The following is a 19,272-nucleotide window of genomic DNA, read 5'->3' as shown; positions in this document are numbered from 1 at the left end:
TGTTCACTTTTGTGTGCAGATGTCTCCGTCATCATCAGCCACCACTGGTTTGCTTTTCAGTGTCAAATTGTAGGCTGCTGCAGAGAAGCACTTGGGGGGGGGAGGGGAGAATTCAGTGCTTTTCCTGCACTGCTACGATCTTTCCCAATTCTGTTTAAACTCAGTGCATTGACATGAATCTCCCACATAAACTAATATGAACTGATATAATGGAAAGAATTGTTGGGCCCGTTATCTCATTCTAAAGGCAGTGAAAGTTGAAAACAGTAATAAAATAGTAATAGACTTTTGTTGCTGAATCAACTGGAAACCGTTGTTGGTAAAATGATTAAAATACTGGTGAATGGGAAGTAAGTTGCATTCATTCGGATTCTTTATTTCCATATGCTGTAAAAGCAGATTTCTGCCAAGAATCTCATTGTCAAGTGTTTTTGTTACACCGTATAGCTAAACCTGTGGTAATTTTGATACAGATCAGTGAAAGCATGCTACATGCAATGTGGCATCAGTCAGGTGGATGAGGGATTTTTTAAGGAGAGGAACAATTCCGATCTAGAAAACGCAGAATCATAACCAAAAACTGTGACAAGCCAAGAATGGTATAGGTCCTGAACATATTTTCATGCCTCTGGAACTGGGAAGTTAATCACTGGCTGGATGATCAGTAAAACACAGCACATTGCTATAGAACTATATTCAGCTATTTTCAGCAGAGCAAGGAACACACGCTGTTTTTTTAGAAAATGGTAGGATGAAAACATTGTGCAATATGTAATGAATAAAACCTGTACCACAATCTTCTAAAGAAACATGATTCCAGGAAGTCATAGCATAAAACATTGAAATATTGCTTGGTAAAGTTATGGCCTATTAAACCCCACGAGCCCCAGGTCCTGCTTTTGGAATAATAAAGCACCTAGGCTTCTGTGAGATCTTATTTTGTTTCAGAAAATCAACAAATCAAAAATCAGTAGTGAGTCTGTTGGTCTTGTATCCCACCATGCTGGTCTAGAGAAATATCTCTTAAAAAATAGTCAGCAAAACATTAATTCTGTACCTGTATCATTTGTATACCTATGCATACATTGTATAGCTGCCTCATTTCTCCTATTCTCCGTTTGAAAGCAGTAATGGCAGGGGACACTGAAGATCCACAATCCCCACTTTGTAATCCCAAAAGTGCTGTTCAGAAAACAGCTGGACTTTCTTGGGGTTTTTTTTCCCCCCTTTCCTTTCCATCCAAGAAACTTCTTCAGTTCTGCTGAAGAAGAACTAAGAAAACCATTTTAAACAGCACCTTTGGGACAACCATGACCTGGATGAGTGAGAATCTCCATTGACACTTTCCCACTTTGTACTTCACTATGCTCATTGCCCATGTATACTGATTTTTTGTATACTTGCATGAATCTTGCATGAATAGTATTAAGGGGTTTAGTGCACCCTGTTATTAACACAGCTGCCTGCAATTTCTGCTGGTTCGAATCTCTCCAAGGCTCAAGGTTGACTCAGCCTTCCATCCTTTCTAAGGTAGGTGAAATGAGGACCCAGTTTGTGGGGGCAATAAGCTGACTTTGTATAAAATATACAAAAGAATGAAGGCTATTGCTTAAAGCATTGTAAGCCGCCCTTAGTCTCCGGAGAAGGGCGGCATATAAATCAAATTAAAAAAAAAAAAGTATTAAAAATTACTTGTTTAAAATAATTTAAAGATGAACTTCTCATGAACCCATTAAGACAAGTTGTGTCTTGCCCGGCTGACTGCTCGATCTGTTCAATCACCAGAAATGTCTTTTCTTGAAGTTCTGTGTCCCCATTCATTAAGTTCCCTACCTCTCTGCCAGAGCATTAGGATGTCACCACAGTTCAGTATTAACAAGCATGCATCAAAAAATGTACAGCAATATACGTACAACAGCTTTCTATCTTGAGCATTTTAATTCCATTTTAATGGAATAGCCAACACCACAGAAGACAAGCTCAGGATCCAAAAAGTTCTTGACAGACTTGAACAATGGGCCTTATCCAACAAAATGAAATTTAATGTGGAGAAAAGCAAGGTTTTACACTTAGGCAGGAAAAACCAAAGATACAATTACAGATTAGATGAACCTGACTCAAAAACAGTAACTGTGAGAGGGATCTGGGAGTGCTAATGGACAAACCTTAATTATGAGTCAGCAGTCTGCAGCAGCAGCCAAAAAGGTAATCACATGAAGACTACACCTGGAATTCAGCATCCAGTTTTGGTCACCATATTAGAAAAAAAGATGTTGAGACTGGAAGAAGTGCAGAGAAGAGCAAGGATGGTTTATTCATTAAACAATATGAAGAACGGTTGCAGGATTTGGGTTTGGCTACTCTAGAGAAAAGAAGGACTAGGGGTGACATGATAGCAGTATTCCAGTATTTGAGGGGCTTAACACAAAGAAGAGGGAGGCTCAACTTATTTTCCAAAGCACCAGAAGACAGGATAAGAAACAATGGATGGAAACTTATCAAGGAGAGAAGCAACCTGGAATTAAGGAGAAACTTCCTAACACTGAGGACAATTAACCAGTTGAAAAGCTTGCCTTCAGAAGTTGTGAGTGCTTCATCACTGGAGGTTTTTAAGAAGAGACAGCCACTTGTCTCAAATTGTATAGGGTCTCCACCTTGAGCAGGGGGTTGGATTAGAAGACCTCCAAAGTCCCTTCCAGCTCTGTTCTTAATTGAAATTTCTTCACTGTGATTTTTTGATATAGAGATATCTCAGTCCTTTCCATCCAACTAACCAACCCGTTTTTCCCCTTACACTGTTACAATCAGATATTTCAGTCCCCGGTCTTGGCATTTATTTAGAGGCACTAGCTGGTTCCTACTGGCTGCAAAATAGCAATGGGGAGCTGTTGTCTGAGATGGCCACCAGGAGGCAGTATCATCTAAAATGTGACATTCCAGTGCACTCCTAGAGGGCAAAATGGAGTGGACAAAAGAAATAATTTGTAATAGAGCAACAAGGATTTCTGAATCACTTTTCTTTGGCTAGAAAACTTTGGATAATCAGAAACGGGCTTGCATGCAAAAGGGTTCAGTCTGTCTAGTATGAAACATCCTTAGCTGAGTACTGTATACTAAAAGGTAGCTGTGATTTCATCCAAAGTACCATTTGATTGATAGATTGTGATTCAACAGTCTGAAGTGAAGTAACTACTGAAAGCTGAAAAATTGTTGCTCTTGCTCCGGTCTTAACACTGTTTCACACATTACAGATCCTTAAAGGTAGGAAGGCCGTTGAGTATATACAGTCCCAAGGAACTTCAGCCAAGCCGGATTTGCAGGATATGGACAATGCCTGTAAAAGCACTGCTTTCTGCACAAACATTTTCCATTTGTAGCTTTGCAATATGAACGTGTACTGGATGGTGGTTTAATGGCTGAAGCTATCTTCCATCCTGCTCCTTGGGTATCACTGGAGAGTCTTTGGCTTGCAACATTCCAAATGAGACCAAGGCTGACCTTTGGAATTTAATGCAAAGGATATTTTTAGAAGCAGAGAAATCAGAAACTCTAGCTACTCTGGCACAAACATGATCATTAGGCAAGTATGTACATTTAGGGAGAAAGCCATTGGTATGTTGCTCTTTTTTTTTATGCGTTTTCATGCCCTTCTAGATATATGGAGCAGTTCGGTGTTAATTAGATACATAAAGAAATGTGACCTATACAATAACAAGTTTCTTAGAGCTGAGAGAAGAGAGGCTACTTGTTCAGCCCTCCACCCTACAGCTCCTCGCTCCAATCCAAAAAAAGTTTTTTTTACTTCAGATCATTTCCTGAGCCAATGGGTATAAATAGGAGAGAGATAGTTCAATAGCCTAATTTTATATCTTTATTTGTTACATTTGTGTCCCATCACAGAATGCTCAAGTTCCCTAGTAAAGTCATATTCAAAACCAAACATTTGGTGAAAAAAACATCAGTAATGTGTTTACTAGTTAAAATGTTTTCAACAACTTTATAGTCATTCAACATCTGCAGTTAAAAACTGATCTTCATGATACAAATCATTTTACCTCAGACGTTAGAAACATGGAACTTTCTGGGTAAACCTAGGAGAAATCAGCTTCCCATCCATCTGTATCTATACTGCAAAACAGACAAAAATGTGGTCTTGAAACTTGGGATATGATAAAAGGCACAGCATCAGAGCCTAGTGATGCAGGCTGTAAACCCCCCCCCCCGAGTGATGCCCCCAGATTTGAATTCCTCTATCAGTACAAAGAAGTCATCAGAAGGTCAAAGTCTGAAGGACTGGAAGCAAGTCATCAAGGATTTTTGACTCTCGGCAGGTGTTTGGAGGATGTGCTTTTCTTTTACATCCACTTTTTTCCATTTTTAAGTCCCAGGATGAAAAGAAAGTGGCAAAACTGGAGTTCATATGTGCTATGGATCCCTTCTACTAATAACTAGCTTTCCTGGTTTAAAAACAGTTTGCTACTGTACTCAAGCTTCCACCATGTTCCCACAGTTAGGTGACAGCCATCTGGGTAACCTTACCTGTTCCTCAAAGACTGGGCCTGTTCAATACTTGGGTGGAGCTGAGTTTCTGAATTCTAGAAAGTTTTTGTCTCAGCAAGGTTAACATCTGATCACTTTGGATTCAAAAGCTAAGCATAGTTGAGTCTGGGTAACAGCTTATTAGAAGACAATGTAGACCACTTATGTAGGGTTGCCAGGAAAGTTGTGTGAATGTGTCCATGTAATCACCAGGAACTGAACTAGACTCAAAGCCATCTTTATTTTCTTTGGCCCCATTTGCAGAGCACATCCATTTTACTCTGTGGAGAGGCTAACAATTGGCAATGATTTCTTGCTTGGGCTGATCATTGATGGCAAACATTTAGTAACCTGCTTTACAAAATCTGTATCATAACTTGATTTAGAATTTATTTACTATTTTAACAACTAACCATACAGATTCATTTCATGGGTGCTAATGACCGAATGAGTTGGCTGAATCTTACCTGATAACTTCTGCTCAGCCTCAGCCCATGCACAAAAAATGTTCGTCCAACAAAACATGACAAGACAAAACTCTGAGATCCTTCGAGGACTGACATATATCTACACATTGTAGGGTCCAGACAGTAACAGTTAGAAATAATTTATCCTTCAAATTGCCTCACAGATGTGCCAAGGAGGGCATTCCCATGGAACCAGTTACAGTACATCAACATCAGATTATAGAAGGCCCCTAACCATTTGAGAAAAGATGTGACAGCAAGGATGCAGCTATAGATTCCATAATGACCTCTTTTGTTAATTGTTCTAAAATGTGTTCTATTTGTCTTGGAGCTGCCCAAACTTTGCTGAAAAGGAAGGGTCTCTAAAGTTTATTGAGTTTATCTCTGCAGTTCAGTGATTAACAAGATAATACCAGTGATGTCAGAAAAACCATCCCAATTTTTTTAAAGTCCCTGGGATCAGTTTGAAACCATCATTTCCTAGTGGTTGGGCTGATTGATCTGACAAGTTCTCACCTTCTCAAACAGGAAAAGGAATACTAAAGCTAAACATAAGCAACCCATGATAAGGGAAAAGTTCTAAAAATAGTGAAAAGTTCTAAATCATTTTCTTTTATATCAGTGCCTTCTTGCCCAGTAAGGAAAATGATATTTAGAGCGCTGATGTCAACATATGGCCTTCCCCAGTTGAACTCTACTGTAGTAAGCATGACCAATGAAGACAGGCAATAGGAGGTAAACTCCAACAACATTTGAAGAGCTGTAAAGTTGTCTATCCCTGATCTAAAGTAGAGCCTGTCAATGTGTTAATCCAATAAAATGTAGGGTCAGCCTCACAGTTTTCGTACAGGATATGAAATCCAAAGCCAGTCCTGATTCAAGGACCTCAGCATAGATGGTCCGCCAATAAAAATCACTCTGGCAATTCTGAATTTCAAAAGATCATCTTTGTCAAACAAGACAGGAACCACCAGGACAAGTGCTAATAATAGCAGATAGCAGCCAACTCTCCAATCCACCCTACAATGAGGAATATTCCAGTTTGCTACTTATATGAATAGGAAGTCTATAGAGATTGTCTACAGTTTAGTTTATTGATTAGTCCATGGGCCATATCAAAATGCAGATTTCCAAACACAAATTATTAATAAAATCCTATAAAAACAATGTAAAATGAAATTGGAGTAAAATATAATAATTTGATATATAGATAAGTAAAATAAGATCAAATATGTTTCAGTATCACCCCTACAATCTACCCCAATCGGTCCCACAAATGCCGATCTCAATCAAACCATTTTATTCAAGTACTGTGCCAAATTAAACGTTTTCAGATTCTGGCCACACATAAGGTATATTATTTTAATATGGGGTTCCTAATGGGTCGTTTAATATATGAACCAAGGTACCTGTCTCTCACTCTCTTATACAAACAACAATCAAATAGTATGTGAGCCAAATCTTCTACCTATGCTGCTCCACAAATGCAAATATGTCCATTTTGTGGTATAGAATGGAATCTCCCATATTTGACCATTGTATCAAGCTGTTCGAGTCTCACTCACGTAAATATCTCCCTAACATGTTTTAGCAATTGTAACTTTAAATAGCCGTCTGTTTGAAAAGTATGTTTATATTTACTCAGCCATTTCAAGTTACCAGCCTTACTAAGAGTAGCTATATCATTTTGTGCTTCTATGTCTATGATTCTTTGAGCAACTCTTTTTTTAACTTGTTCTCCTGTAACACAAGAGACAGGAAACCTGGCTAATTAAAGAGGATGAATTAGTACAACTTCCGGGCTTTCAAGGATGGACTTCCCCCTGGACAAAAAACAAAGGATAAGTGGGTAACTCTCTGGTGGACTATGTATTTTCATTAAGCAAGAATTGCAATGGCAAGGTGAGATTAAGTCTATAATTCACAGCAATATTTTCTTATTCACCCTCTAGTTCCTTGACTCATTTTTCTGATTCATGGAATTTCTTATTCCAAATTGCACTATCAACATTCATTGGCAAATTCTAAATGTAAATTATGTTAATTTTCTTTTAATTGTGTTAAATGGCCTGCTAGAGGTTAGCACACTGATTTTGAATGCACAAGAATCCCAACCCATTGAGAAAGGTTTCAAAGGAAAATTAACCATCTCTGCTCTAGCCTGTTCTGGATCAAGCACTCAAGAGAATACAGCTGAGAAGTACAACTGACCTGCAACTCACCTTATCTTAGTTACACACACTGGATCCTTATCTACTTGACAACTGGATCATGAATAGAGAACTTTTCTCTATTGTACATATTGTACTATGAATGTACAATACCAGCTGGCTCAAGGGCAAACTGGCAAGGCCACCAAACTTTCTCCTTCCACTTCCTAGGGCCATATTTCTCGAGTCTGGCACTCCATGCTTTCTGGGAGATCATGATCTACTGCTTCCTGCTGGCATATACTAAAATTTCCCTTTGAAACAAGTCAGTAATTTATAAATGTATCCACCCACATTCTCCCTGAATAGCGAAGCCCCACCTAAAAACAAGTAATGAGCTGTTTGCGACAGAATTATAATTTTGCCTTCTGCATTCATATTCATATGTTTTCCACCCACTTTTCATCCACAGTGGGGCAGATTCTATCCAAAGATTCTGTCCCCCAAGTAAAATTTTCACTCCCACCCCCAAAAATAATGAACCATTTTAATAATAATGAGCCAGCAGTGTGCTGCAACTTCTAAAAAAGCCAATGTAATTCAATGGTGAGCAAATAAGGTTTTATGCTTAGGCAAGCCAAGCCAAATGCCCAGATATAGAATAGGTGGTATCTGTTTCAACAGCAGTAGCTGTGAGGGGGATTTAGGTGTCCTAGTGGACAACCACTTAAGTAGGACCCAGCAGTGTGCTGCAGCTACCAAAAAGCCAATAGTCCTAGGCTACATCAACAGAGAGATAGCATCAAGAGCATGGGAAGTGGTAGTAATGCACTATACTGCACTGGTATGCTCACACTTGGAATTCTGCATCCAGTTCTGGTCACCATGATATATAAAAGATGCTGACATCTTTTTTGAAGAGCAACAAAGATGATTAGAGACCTGGGGGCTGAATTGTAGAATGAACAATTAAAGGAATTAGGTATATTTAGCCTAATAAAGAGAAGGACTAGGGGTGACATAATCGCTGTCTTCCAATACTTTATTTAGTTATTGCAATTATTTGATGCCCATCTCATTTCAAAATGACACAAATACTTGAAGGGCTGTCACAGAAAGAGGACAGCAAGTTATTTTCCAAAGTCCTGAGGGCAGGACAAGAAGCAACAGGTGGAAGCTTGTTAAAGAGAGATCCAATCTAGAACTAAGGAGAAATTTCCTGACAGTGTGAACAATTAACCAACAGAACAGCTTGCCTCCTTGTGGGTGCACATTTATTGCTGGAGGTTTTAAGAAAAGATTCAACAACCATTTGTCTGTGATGATATAAGGGCCTAGAAGACCTCCAAAGTCCCTTCCAGCCCTATGATTCTAAGCTTCTTTGGTGTCCATCCTACCATGTTCTAATTTCTACCTTCAAAGAGAACCTTCAGTGCCAATTTTTGGGAGTGACATTATTGGATTGCAGTTATGGTCCATCCCTAAGAAGATCTTAAGTTGCCTTTATTATTTGCCTGGTATTCTCGACTTCTTGACCTCTCCCTTGCTTCTCCTCCTTTTGCCCTGGATTTACACCTGCTGATTCCATTTTTGTCATTTCCTCACTAGTGATTTATAGCACCTTCCAGTGTCGCCCAGCCACTTGTGGCAATATAAAACCTGTCTATATTACAGTTATATCAGCACCGTGATACTAAGCCACTATAAATCACAAGTGAGGAAACAGCCTTATGCTCCCATTGACAGACTGATCTTCTGCAAATGTGCCAATCCCGATTCCACTGATTCAACCAAGTCAGGCTTTATTCTCCAGGGCATTGATGAGACTGTGGAGCTTCTCCAACCCAGTTCAGTACTGAGATCCTTTTAGTGGTAAATGCTCAGAAGCAAAGCGAAGCAATCTCTTGCTGCAGAAATACCTTCCCCACCCAAAGCAACAGTGTATGTTCAGCTCTTAAGGTTATTATAAGCTGTGTGAGAATAGCCAAAATTGCCAAATGGCCTTTTAAAAACAAAGCAGCAGACCAATCTTACCTTATTCCATACTACTGGACCAATGTATGTGGAGCTGTTGGACATACCAAGGTTTTCCACCTGTTTTGGAGAGCGTAGTTAAATCACTGCCTTTTCTTGCATCCAGAGAATTCACAGGAAGGCCGAAGATAATCAAGGAATCAATCTGAACTCTCAGTCAGTCAGGGTTTTGCAATCCAGCCACACTTATGGTAAATTGAACATTTGCTGGAGGTGAAACGCTTGGCTTCTTCAGGAGGCCCAGGTATGTAAGGCCTTTACATTTACAGGCTGTGCCACCACAGTCTACTGGACAGAAATAGATGGGGCTGGACAGGTCCCCACAGAATTTTGGGCTAGGCAGGATGATCCACTCTAGATTACCACAAGCCCTGCATTTCTCCTTCAAATAGGTTTTTTTGGAGGCCTGCCATGGAGTCCATTGTCTGCAAAAGCACTAGAGGGCTTACACAGGGGAGGGGATTGAACAACATTTGGAAATCTCTTTGAACTCCAGCAACTGTTGCCGCTCCACCCTATTTGAGGCTCCAGATGCACTGAGCGAGATACATGCTTTGATCTCCGAAAGCAGTCATTCCATGCCATTATTTTTATTTTCTAGCCGATGGTTGCATAATGCAAGGTCTAATGGCAACCATGCAGGTATGAGGTCACTGCAGAGTTGTGTGGAGAGTGTGTGTGTGTGGGGGGGGGGAGGAACAGAGAACCAGGCCTGCACTGGTCTTCCTTCCACCCCAACCTCCATTGCTCATTCATTCATTTGAAGAGCGGCTGTCCCCTCACACCTCCCCTCTTTCACAAAATTGGAATGGTTTCTCCCCATAAGATGGGGAGAATGGTTTCTTATTCCAATTGGGTTGCTGTAGAATCAATGAGAACTAGTTTCTGGAAAGAAACTAGTTCAGCATGCAAAATTCCATGCTCCAGTCTTTAGGCTATCCATCATCCCTGAGAGAGAAAGAGAGAGAGATCCAAAATCCTTTCTGGATGAACAATGACTTGGCTGCCAAAGCCTAAAAGAGGAAAAAAAATCTGGATTGTCAGCGGAATGCAAAAAGATCCCCAACTTTGGAATTAAATATTGTTGCTAGATGTGCATTCCCAAATATATATTATCATGTAAACAAAAACAGAAATCTCCACCTTTAGTCTGATTCCAATCAGTCTGGGACTAACATACAATTAACTATTTATGTGGATAACAAATAGTCAAGCAATATTTCATCCAGTACCTCACTTGCCAGCCAGCCAAAGTGGAAGGCGGGGCTAACCTTCCCGTTCCTCAATAGCAGAACTTCTCAAAATCCTCCAACTCAACAACACCATACTGGGAAGCAGTTGACTTTCTGGAGGCAACTTTTTAGTAGTTGTTAATGAACCACAGGTTGTCTGATTTAGTTTATTTGCAAGACAACACTTGATTTAAAATCCTAACCATTATTTCTGCTTAGTTTCTTTAAGGACGTTTTCTGAAGAGTTTAATCAACTTGTCTTTGAATTCTGCATTCTTAAGAAATTAGTTTTGGAATTCAAATAAATTGCACCTTTAATTGGCAACAATGAATAAGGCACACAAAACAATATTTAATAGCATTTTTCATGCAGGTTTTCAGTTGAACAGCATGCTTACTATTAATTGCATTCAAACATCCTTTCAAAATGTCCTTGTCCTAGGTCCAGAAAAACATCACACGCCATCTATTTAAATTTGTAGGCGAGGGTGCAGGTTTTTAATATTTATTTTCAGTTATTAAGAGTGAAGTAGTTCTCCACAATCATAAAATAGGACCCATCTCAATCCAAACATTAACACCATCTCAGACCAGACTAGCATTAAAAAAATAAAGACTTCCAAGCATCTTATGTTTTTCATAGCTACAATACTGCAAGAAAGTGTAGGTGACAATGGGGGCGGTCATCTTTTCTCAGGGTCTAATAAAAAATGCAGAAAAACAAATGGCTATACTTGCCTGCATGGAAGAATCTTGCTCAATTGCTTTGGATTAAAGTGTCAGTACTTAAAAGACCTGCACCCTTGATCTTGTTCAGAGCACCACAACATTTGCTAACACCGCAAAGGACAAAGGGCGGGCAGGAAGATTTTGGGGACTAAACCAGGCCTATTTCTGTTTTCTGACAGGAGTCTCTACCACCGTCACTACCACCACTTAAGGCGGGCAAGAGTCAGTCTCTCTTCTCCCCCCCCACTTCCTTCCATCTGTTCCGTTTTTGAAATCCCTCTGCGTCTCCCGTCTTCTCTTCCAGCGATTTGAATCTGGCTACAGTCCTCCAGGCTGGATCGCTTAAAAGCAAAAAACCAAACCAAACCAAACCAAACCACGGAGGTTCCTGCCTTGTTGGACGAGCGCACACTTTACACCAGGCGTATTTTTATCTCGAAGGTCAAGATCCGGCATCGCCTTCCCGGAGGAGAACATCAGCTCGCCAATGACTATTTTGGGTGCCTAAGCTGCTCTTCGACTCCGGGTGACAGGGACGAGCGCAGTCTCGGAGCTCCTCCTGGAAGGTGAGGCAGTTCTTCTTCTCCTCTCCTCCACGCGGGGGATCCAGTCCCGAGGCTCAGGATCGACGGGGCGACCAGCTGCTGGTTGTTTTCCCCGAGAAGGAGTTGCGTGGTTTTACAAACGGCGGGAGGCTGTCCTCGCTTGTGTGGCCTGTCCTCGTTTGGGAGTCTTCAGCTCCCATTAGCTCTTGTAATCGCGGAAGGCCCCTTACAGACGAAGGATCTCGCTCCTGGCGCCTTTACCCAGAAATAAATCTCACCCACTTTAGTCCGCTTGCAAATTCCCAGAGGAAGTCCGCGGGATTTCCTTCTCACTAAAGAAATTCTGGAGAGACCTGCGGGCTTCTCTGCTTCGAGGTCTCGCGTCGCTGGGTGCTTTGGGCCTATTCAGTGCAAGAGATCGCGGGCCGGAGACTACATCGGTTCGAATTCGCTCGTGCTTCTGGAGAGCTTTGCTTTGCTTTGCAACCTCCTGGAAGCTCGACACGCTGGGTTCCAGAAACGGCGTCTGTCTCCGGGGAATACAAAGCTACTAAGATCCTTTAGGGCTAGCGCTTCATTGAAATCGCGGTGGGGAAGTATATTCCCAGCCCCGCCGCCACCCAAAGTGTCTCGCGGAGACAAGGCAACATTTAAGAAAAATGCTCCAGGCGCCCGCAGAAGACGGACACCCGGCAGGCACGTGGCGCGCTGCTGCTCTAATGTTGACCTATCAATCGGCACAGAAATTAATCAGCGAGCAACCCAAAAGTCTTTCGACCCCGAAAGAAACTCTCCTTCCAAAGACTCGTAAGGGCTTGGAGCTCGGCAAGGAAGTTTCTCGGCTCCCCTTCGTATCAAAGGAGCTGCGCCGCAGAAACAACTTCCCGCGCGGCTGGCCTCGAATTAATCTTGCATTTCTGGTCCTGGTCATATTTATCTGGATTTAAGCTCGGGTGAACAGCCTAAAAACACGCTTCCGTACTTAAGTAAAGGCCAAATAAGATACCTGGGGAGAGAGCGAAAAAGACGCCGCCGTCAAGGTAAATGGTATCTGGTGTGTCGTTTGGGATCATACAAGGCCGCTGGTTGCGAGCGGCCTGTGGAACAGCCGCCGGAACCTCTCGACGTCCCATTTAAGGCAATGTTTGCCTGGGGCGTGTGGGCGAGGCAGGCGGCGAGCTGGAAGAGGGAGAGGTATTTTGGGGGGGGGGGGTCATGAGAGCTCCGCAAGGCAGGTGCCAGCAATCTTCTCCCGGCATTTCTTTTTTCTGGCGGAAACAGCGGCGACAGAGCGAAGAGAAGGAAATCGGCACCACCAGGAGATCACGGCCCTGCAACAATCCAAGATTTGCCGCCTGTTCTTTGCTGACCTCCCCCAACTTTAAAGACGATACCGATTTGCTTCCGATAGGCTAGATATCTACTTGCAATGGGCTTGTTTCGCATGCGACGGGAGGTGATCAATCTTGCCGCACAATTCCATCTGCTGCCTGCAGTCGCGCAGCACACGAGGTCGGTGGCAGAGGGTTTCCCGGGCCTTTCTAAAGCAGGCCGGTGCAATCTGGCGCCTGAATCAAGAACGGGGAAAGCTGGCCCGAGCCTCCCTATACTGAAATAAAGAGAACAGAAGTATCCGCGGTCGACGGGCAAAAAAGTCAAGATGGTAACCTGAGTGTGATCGAAGTGTGTGATCGAAGTCCCCCCCCGCCCCCCCCTGCGCAGTGTTTCCATCGCACCGTTCAGTCTCCTGTCTGATCTCCCTTGAAAGCGAGCCAAGAGATACTCGCCGCCTTTGGCTCCTGGGTCTCCAGGGGAAACTCTGCCAAGCGGTTTCATGAGAACCGGCGGACTTGGTTCAAATAGGCAAAAATGCCGGAGATCCTGGTTTGGCTTTCAGTCCAATTTATGTTTGGCAGCCGGAAAGGCGATTAACCAAGATCGAAGGTCCACGGGGGCGAGCTGTTAAAAGGCCATCGCGCTCAAGGCGGCGGCGATTTCACCCCCATCTTCCCGCCCTCTTGGGACCGATCTGTAGAGGCGAACCTTGGAGCGCGCCCACCGGGCAGGCCACCGCTATGCTGGAGATGGAAAAGAGCATCTCTCAAAGATTCCTCCGCCTTCGGGGAAATAAGGCAGCGCTCGCGTTCCTCCGTCTCTCAACTGCTATATTCGCTCGGCCCGGCGTCTGCTCTCCCTGAAAGGCCGCATCGAAGGCTGTTTCCCCCCCCCCCCACACACACGCACACAGACCTCGCGTCCCAGATGACGCCTTGCTGGGACAGTCAGAAAAGCCACTGGCTCAAGCCGGCAGGGTGCTGGATTGATCTAGCAATCGGGAAATCAAGCAATACGGGGGGAATCCGCGTTTTCAGGTGTTTAGGATTACAGAGATCCCAGCCCAAATTCGGTGTTTACTGCAGGGGAAATAATTGGGAGGAGGGCAAGAAGGACCTCCCGTTTTCTACAACAGTAGAACAAAATCTGCAAAACATTTCTTTAAAAAAAAACTAAGGCTGTAAAGAAAACGAAGCCTGTATTTGCAAGAATATACATCTGTGGGTTTCTTTAAATAATCTTCCTCCCCCGGAATCACATTCATACCTACACAGAAATAGTACCTTTAGTATTCAGAAGCATAGAGAATACTTGGATACCTGAGACTAAATTGGATTTTAAAAACCAATCTCTGTTAACATCCACATTACACTCAAAAGCCTACACCGATTTTTTTTTTCCTTCAGCTTTCCATTCTGGATAAATATTTTACTTAATAAAACTAGAAGAGAAGTGCCTCTGTTCCTTAGCATCTTATGCTCTCGTCTTCCCAGCAGCAGGTTTTTCTCAGTATGTAAACCCCCACCATCTGACCAGCCCATCTAAAACTGTGCATGGTTTACATTCATAGATGGCACACTTTTACACCCCACACATCTTTTCTTGCTAGAACGCGAAGGTGCAGTGGAGGAAAATAGATTTTTAAAAATTTCAGAACCGGAATTTCAGCTGGAATTTTACCGAAAGTGGCTTTCATTAATTTAGCGATGGAGATGCTGTTAACAAGTTTAGTTTCCCTGTTACTTTATGGAGTTGAAGCCAAGATCCTTCTGTTAAACTCCTTGAGGTTATTCTGGGATAAACTGTAGGGACAAAGGATTGAGTAGGCTGGCCGAAATCAGCCAGTGAAATGGGCTAACTCCTTTGTTGCCTTTCTTTCCGACAGGCTGACCTGAAGAGGGACAAGAAGCTTGGCAGACAAATTTTGAAATTGGACCCCAAACTCTGGCTGGAAAAGGCCGAACAAGAGCTCCTGGCTCCGTTTCCGCTCAATTTCGAAACATCTTCTTGGAAAGATGCAGACCACCTTAAAATCTTGAGTTTCAGCTGAAGTATTTGGTAACGCCGCCCCGCTCCGTATTGGTTCTGGCACTGCCAGAAGCAAGAAGTCTATTTAGGCGACGGTCAACGCCGCTTCGGAAGTCAAAACACCGGCCTGCCGCACGAGGGCAGCAGAGCCCTGAGAGAGAGGGAACGGGGCACATTAGTACAGGGCGCAGTTTGGCTCAGTCGGAAAGATTTTCCCCCCCCTCCGGCCGGAGTTGCCCTATATACGCTCCAGCACGGCGCTTGTCTCCGAAAAACAGCGAAATCCTCACAGCAGCGGTAGATTTATGTCGGACCTTTCTAATACTCTCAGTCAGCTTGTTCCCCAACGTGAAGAAGGAAGGCCCGAGGCGGGTGTTCTGATCTGCGTTGTGTCGGGAAAATTTCCGGCCTAAAGCTCTGGCCCGGGAAGTCTGACCCACTTCCCTTCCTTCAGCATTTAAGAGACCGCCTTTTCTTTTCCCGACGCCGCTCGGGAGCCTCGAAGAGCACCAAACTTCAGCGCGTCCAAATATCTTCCGAGTCCTGCTGCAAAGTAGAATTTTTCCTCGGTGTCTCCCGCCTCTCCCATCCCGGCCCCACCGTCTCTTCCCCTGCTTCCTGGCAGTAAAAAGCACCCGAGGAAGCGCAAACGCCGTGTCTGCCCGGGTTCTGGCCCGGCCCCTCGTTTCCCACCTTTGCTCCTCTTGTCGGGCGTCCGAATTAAAGCGTGGCCGACCCTGGTTCTCTTTGCCACCCGAGGAACAGCCAGAGGTCTTGACCCGGAGAGGAGGGGGCAGCGCTGCAGATGTAACTGATTTCGGCCTCTCCCCCCGTGGTGAATGGCGTCAGCTAGCACAGGGCCGGTGAGCACCGGAGTTAAATTGATAGAGACGCTCCGCGCTATTTCTTGCTCGGCGAGAGGCGGGGAGAAGGGAGAGCTGTAGGGGAAGCCGCGCGTCTGCCGAATGAGCAATGTAGAAATCGGACCAAACTTGGAGGCAGCAAATGCCGGGACTGGAGCGAAGTCGCACTGGCTCGTACAGAACCGGAACGTTCATTTATCGCGAAAAGTGCTTATCGCTTCTAGGGATGGTGGGCTAGCTAGTCGGTTCAAGAAGAACTGAGAGGCCACTGACCCTCCGCCCTGCTCTCGAAACACGGGGAGCTGCTGCGGTGATCTAAGTTTCAAGAGATTTGCCGGACAGAACAGAAACACCTTTTGTATGGGTTGCACTGCTATTAAGATTCAATGGTGAAGATAAAGAGAGTCCCAGGGAAGGATCTGAACTGGAGGTGGGCGGGGGGGGGGGAGAGTTCAATTAGGCTACTTGTGCCTCTGTCATACTCGGAGCAATACAAATACCTGCACGGGAAGTTGCTGAAAGTGGAATGATGTGGCCTTGTGACATTTCACTGAGACAGATCTGGAAAGGAATGCAAGCTCCAGAGCAGGGGTGAAATCCAGTAGGTTTTGATAGGTTCTGGAGAACCGGTAGTGGAAATTTTGAGTAGTTCGGAGAACCAGCAAATACCACCTCTGGCTGGCCCCAGAGTGGGGTGGTAATGGGGACTTTGCAGTATCCATCCCCTGGAGTGTGGAGGGAATGTAGATTTTGCAATATCCTTCCCCCAAGAGTGGGGAGGGAATGGGGATTTTGCAGTATCCTTCCCCTGCCACGCCCACCAAGCCACGCCCACAGAGCCAGTAATAAAAAAATTTGGATTTCACCACTGCTCCAGAGGTCTTGTTCTCCAGTGGGAGACAAGAACAATCTTAAATTTCCTCCCATATTGATTAAAAAGCTAAAAAGTTAGGGTCAAGTACTGGAAGCATCTTTCACCAGAGAACATAACCTGCTAAGTGAAAGTGCCTGGGTTTGAGTCATAACTTGTAGCTAATTGGCCAGTTTTTGAGACTAGGTGACCAGTTTCCAAGGAAAAATGCAGAGCTGCTGAAGCAAAGGATTGCATTGAACACAATTTCCTGAGATGAAACTGAAGATCATGTTGGCTCCATAGAAAATGTAACCTTTGATTGACAGAGGCTACATTAATGAAGAGTGTCTGAGTGACTGGGTCCCTGAATCCTCGTCTCCTATAGATATCCATGTCCTTTTATCAATTCCAGCATAATCATACTTTGGACAATTGTTGGAAGGTTCTCCTCTGAATTTGCAGAAACGAAAATATGGAGCCCTTGAGAAAAATCATCTTCAAGTATTTTCTCAGCTTCTCATTTTGGAGATTCGGGTTGTCTCAGAGGTAAAATGCAGACTTTGCTTATGCAGGCTTGATGCTGAATCACAGCATGAGATTGATAAAAATTAGAGAACTCTGGTGACTGGATTTGTATACAATTGAATTTTTTTCCTTTTGCGAGAAGAAAACCCATATATTTATGAATAATTAGCTAAAAGAATAATAGGGAAATAGGGAAAGGCCATTACATTTTCTATCATGTCCCTAGAGGCAAAAGCTCACGTTATTGCAAACATCTGGCAGTTTTAAGGAGAGTGTCATGGGGTTGGGTTAAAACTACAAGGTTTAATTTGGGCAAAAGAGCAAGAGAAGAGACCCCCCCCAATCTCATCTTGTCCGAAGAAATTATTTATTTATTTATTTATTTATTTATTTATTTATTTATTTATTTATTGCAATTTATATGCCGCCTTTCTCCCTAGGGACTCAAGGCGGCTTACAAAATGACAGCATTTTGTAATGCTGTCATTACAAAATTAGAAAAAAGGCTCCAAGAAATTTTCGTGTGTGAATCTTTTGGGAAGAAACTGGGGCTGTACAAGCTGTGTGTGGGGTGGGGGTGCAGAGCCTGGTAGACTGAATAGCTCCATTTTGCAGTTGGTTACTACAAACTGCAAAAAAGCTTCTGTCCTAATGATACACCAAACTGAGGAACGCTTTAGGTAGCCAAAGGATGTTTCTGCTGAAAGGAAACCTTCAGACCAGGTTCCTAGCCTCAGGAACCTTAGAGGGATCTGGGATCCACATCCTCAAGCAAAAGGAGCTCTCACCACCACCACTTTATATTCCGAACAGCCCTTGGAGACCCCTGCTAAGCCTTTCCCCCTTTGCTTCCAGGCATCTCCCCAGACCCACCCAGCAACCCATTTGAACAGCAAGAGTGCTGGACTCTTCCAGAGACCAACATTACTCACTCAGGTGTTAGGAGGAGATAGCCAATAATACCTGTGCTGAGGGGGTGGAGTTGAGCGGGGGGGGGGGGTGTCAGTGAATGGTGTTTCCTAAAGCTATGCCAGTTTTCATGAATGCCCCCTTTCGCCAGCCAGCAGGGGGAAACTGACCTGCCATTCCCCAGAGATAGAAATTAATCTCTCTTGAACTAATGCTGGGCTTGGCTCTTCCAACCTCTTTAATGGCCATTTAAAGGCAATAATACACCAGACATCAGTGGAGTTCCAGCTAATCCCAGAGGCTGAACCTGGTCAAATAGCTGCCTCAAGTCCCCAGGGCTCTAGGAGTGGATCTTTCCTGTCCTCTAGGAGGTCCACAATCTACACACCAACCCATTATGGAAAGCACAGCTCCTGGGCCAGGGCAAAGCAGGGGCTGGATAGGCCAATATGCTCATATGGGCCATCAGTCAGGCCTTGAAGAATTCAAGGAAAGGTCTGGGATCTCAGTCTCTCAGAGCTGCACTGGACAGAAACGCAGAAGCATGTGTAGGAGTTGCTGAGCTAGGACGAAGAAATACTTGAGTGGCAGGCATCAGTGACAGATCAGGGTCAAAAAGGTTCCTTCTGTTTGCGAAGGGTCACACCTGTGTGGTTGCGACCCTTTGCAACAGTGGGAGGAGCAATGACATGTAATCCAGTCTGACTACAGGCTGCCATCTATTGGAGCTGGGTTTAATGCCCTGTCCCAATCTGGGGACAATCTCTAACAGGACACCCGCAGAGTGAATGGAGGTCCTTACAGTATTCACATTGCCTGGCTTTATAGTAATTAAGCAGAGCTTCAGATGGGAAATTAACCACAGTGAGGCTTCAGAGAAGGTCAGAGGCAAATGGTGTGGCTGGTTGCCCTCTGATCCTGGGTATCAGTAGCCCTGGCACCTTCTCTGAAGGATAAACCTGGCTAAATAGCATAACTTTCATTAGATACCTGAGGTGAGATAACCTTTTGCCTTGAAGCAGGAGGAGGGGTAGGTAAATAGTAGATTGGGGGGGGGAGGGAA

Source organism: Pituophis catenifer, unplaced genomic scaffold, assembly GCF_029215685.1.
Source record: "Pituophis catenifer annectens isolate HBS135680 unplaced genomic scaffold, rPitCat1.0.hap2 SCAF_2, whole genome shotgun sequence".
Taxonomy (NCBI): Eukaryota; Metazoa; Chordata; class Lepidosauria; order Squamata; family Colubridae; genus Pituophis; species Pituophis catenifer.
The sequence above is the reverse complement of the archived record's forward strand: the minus strand, read 5'-3'. Positions refer to the sequence as shown.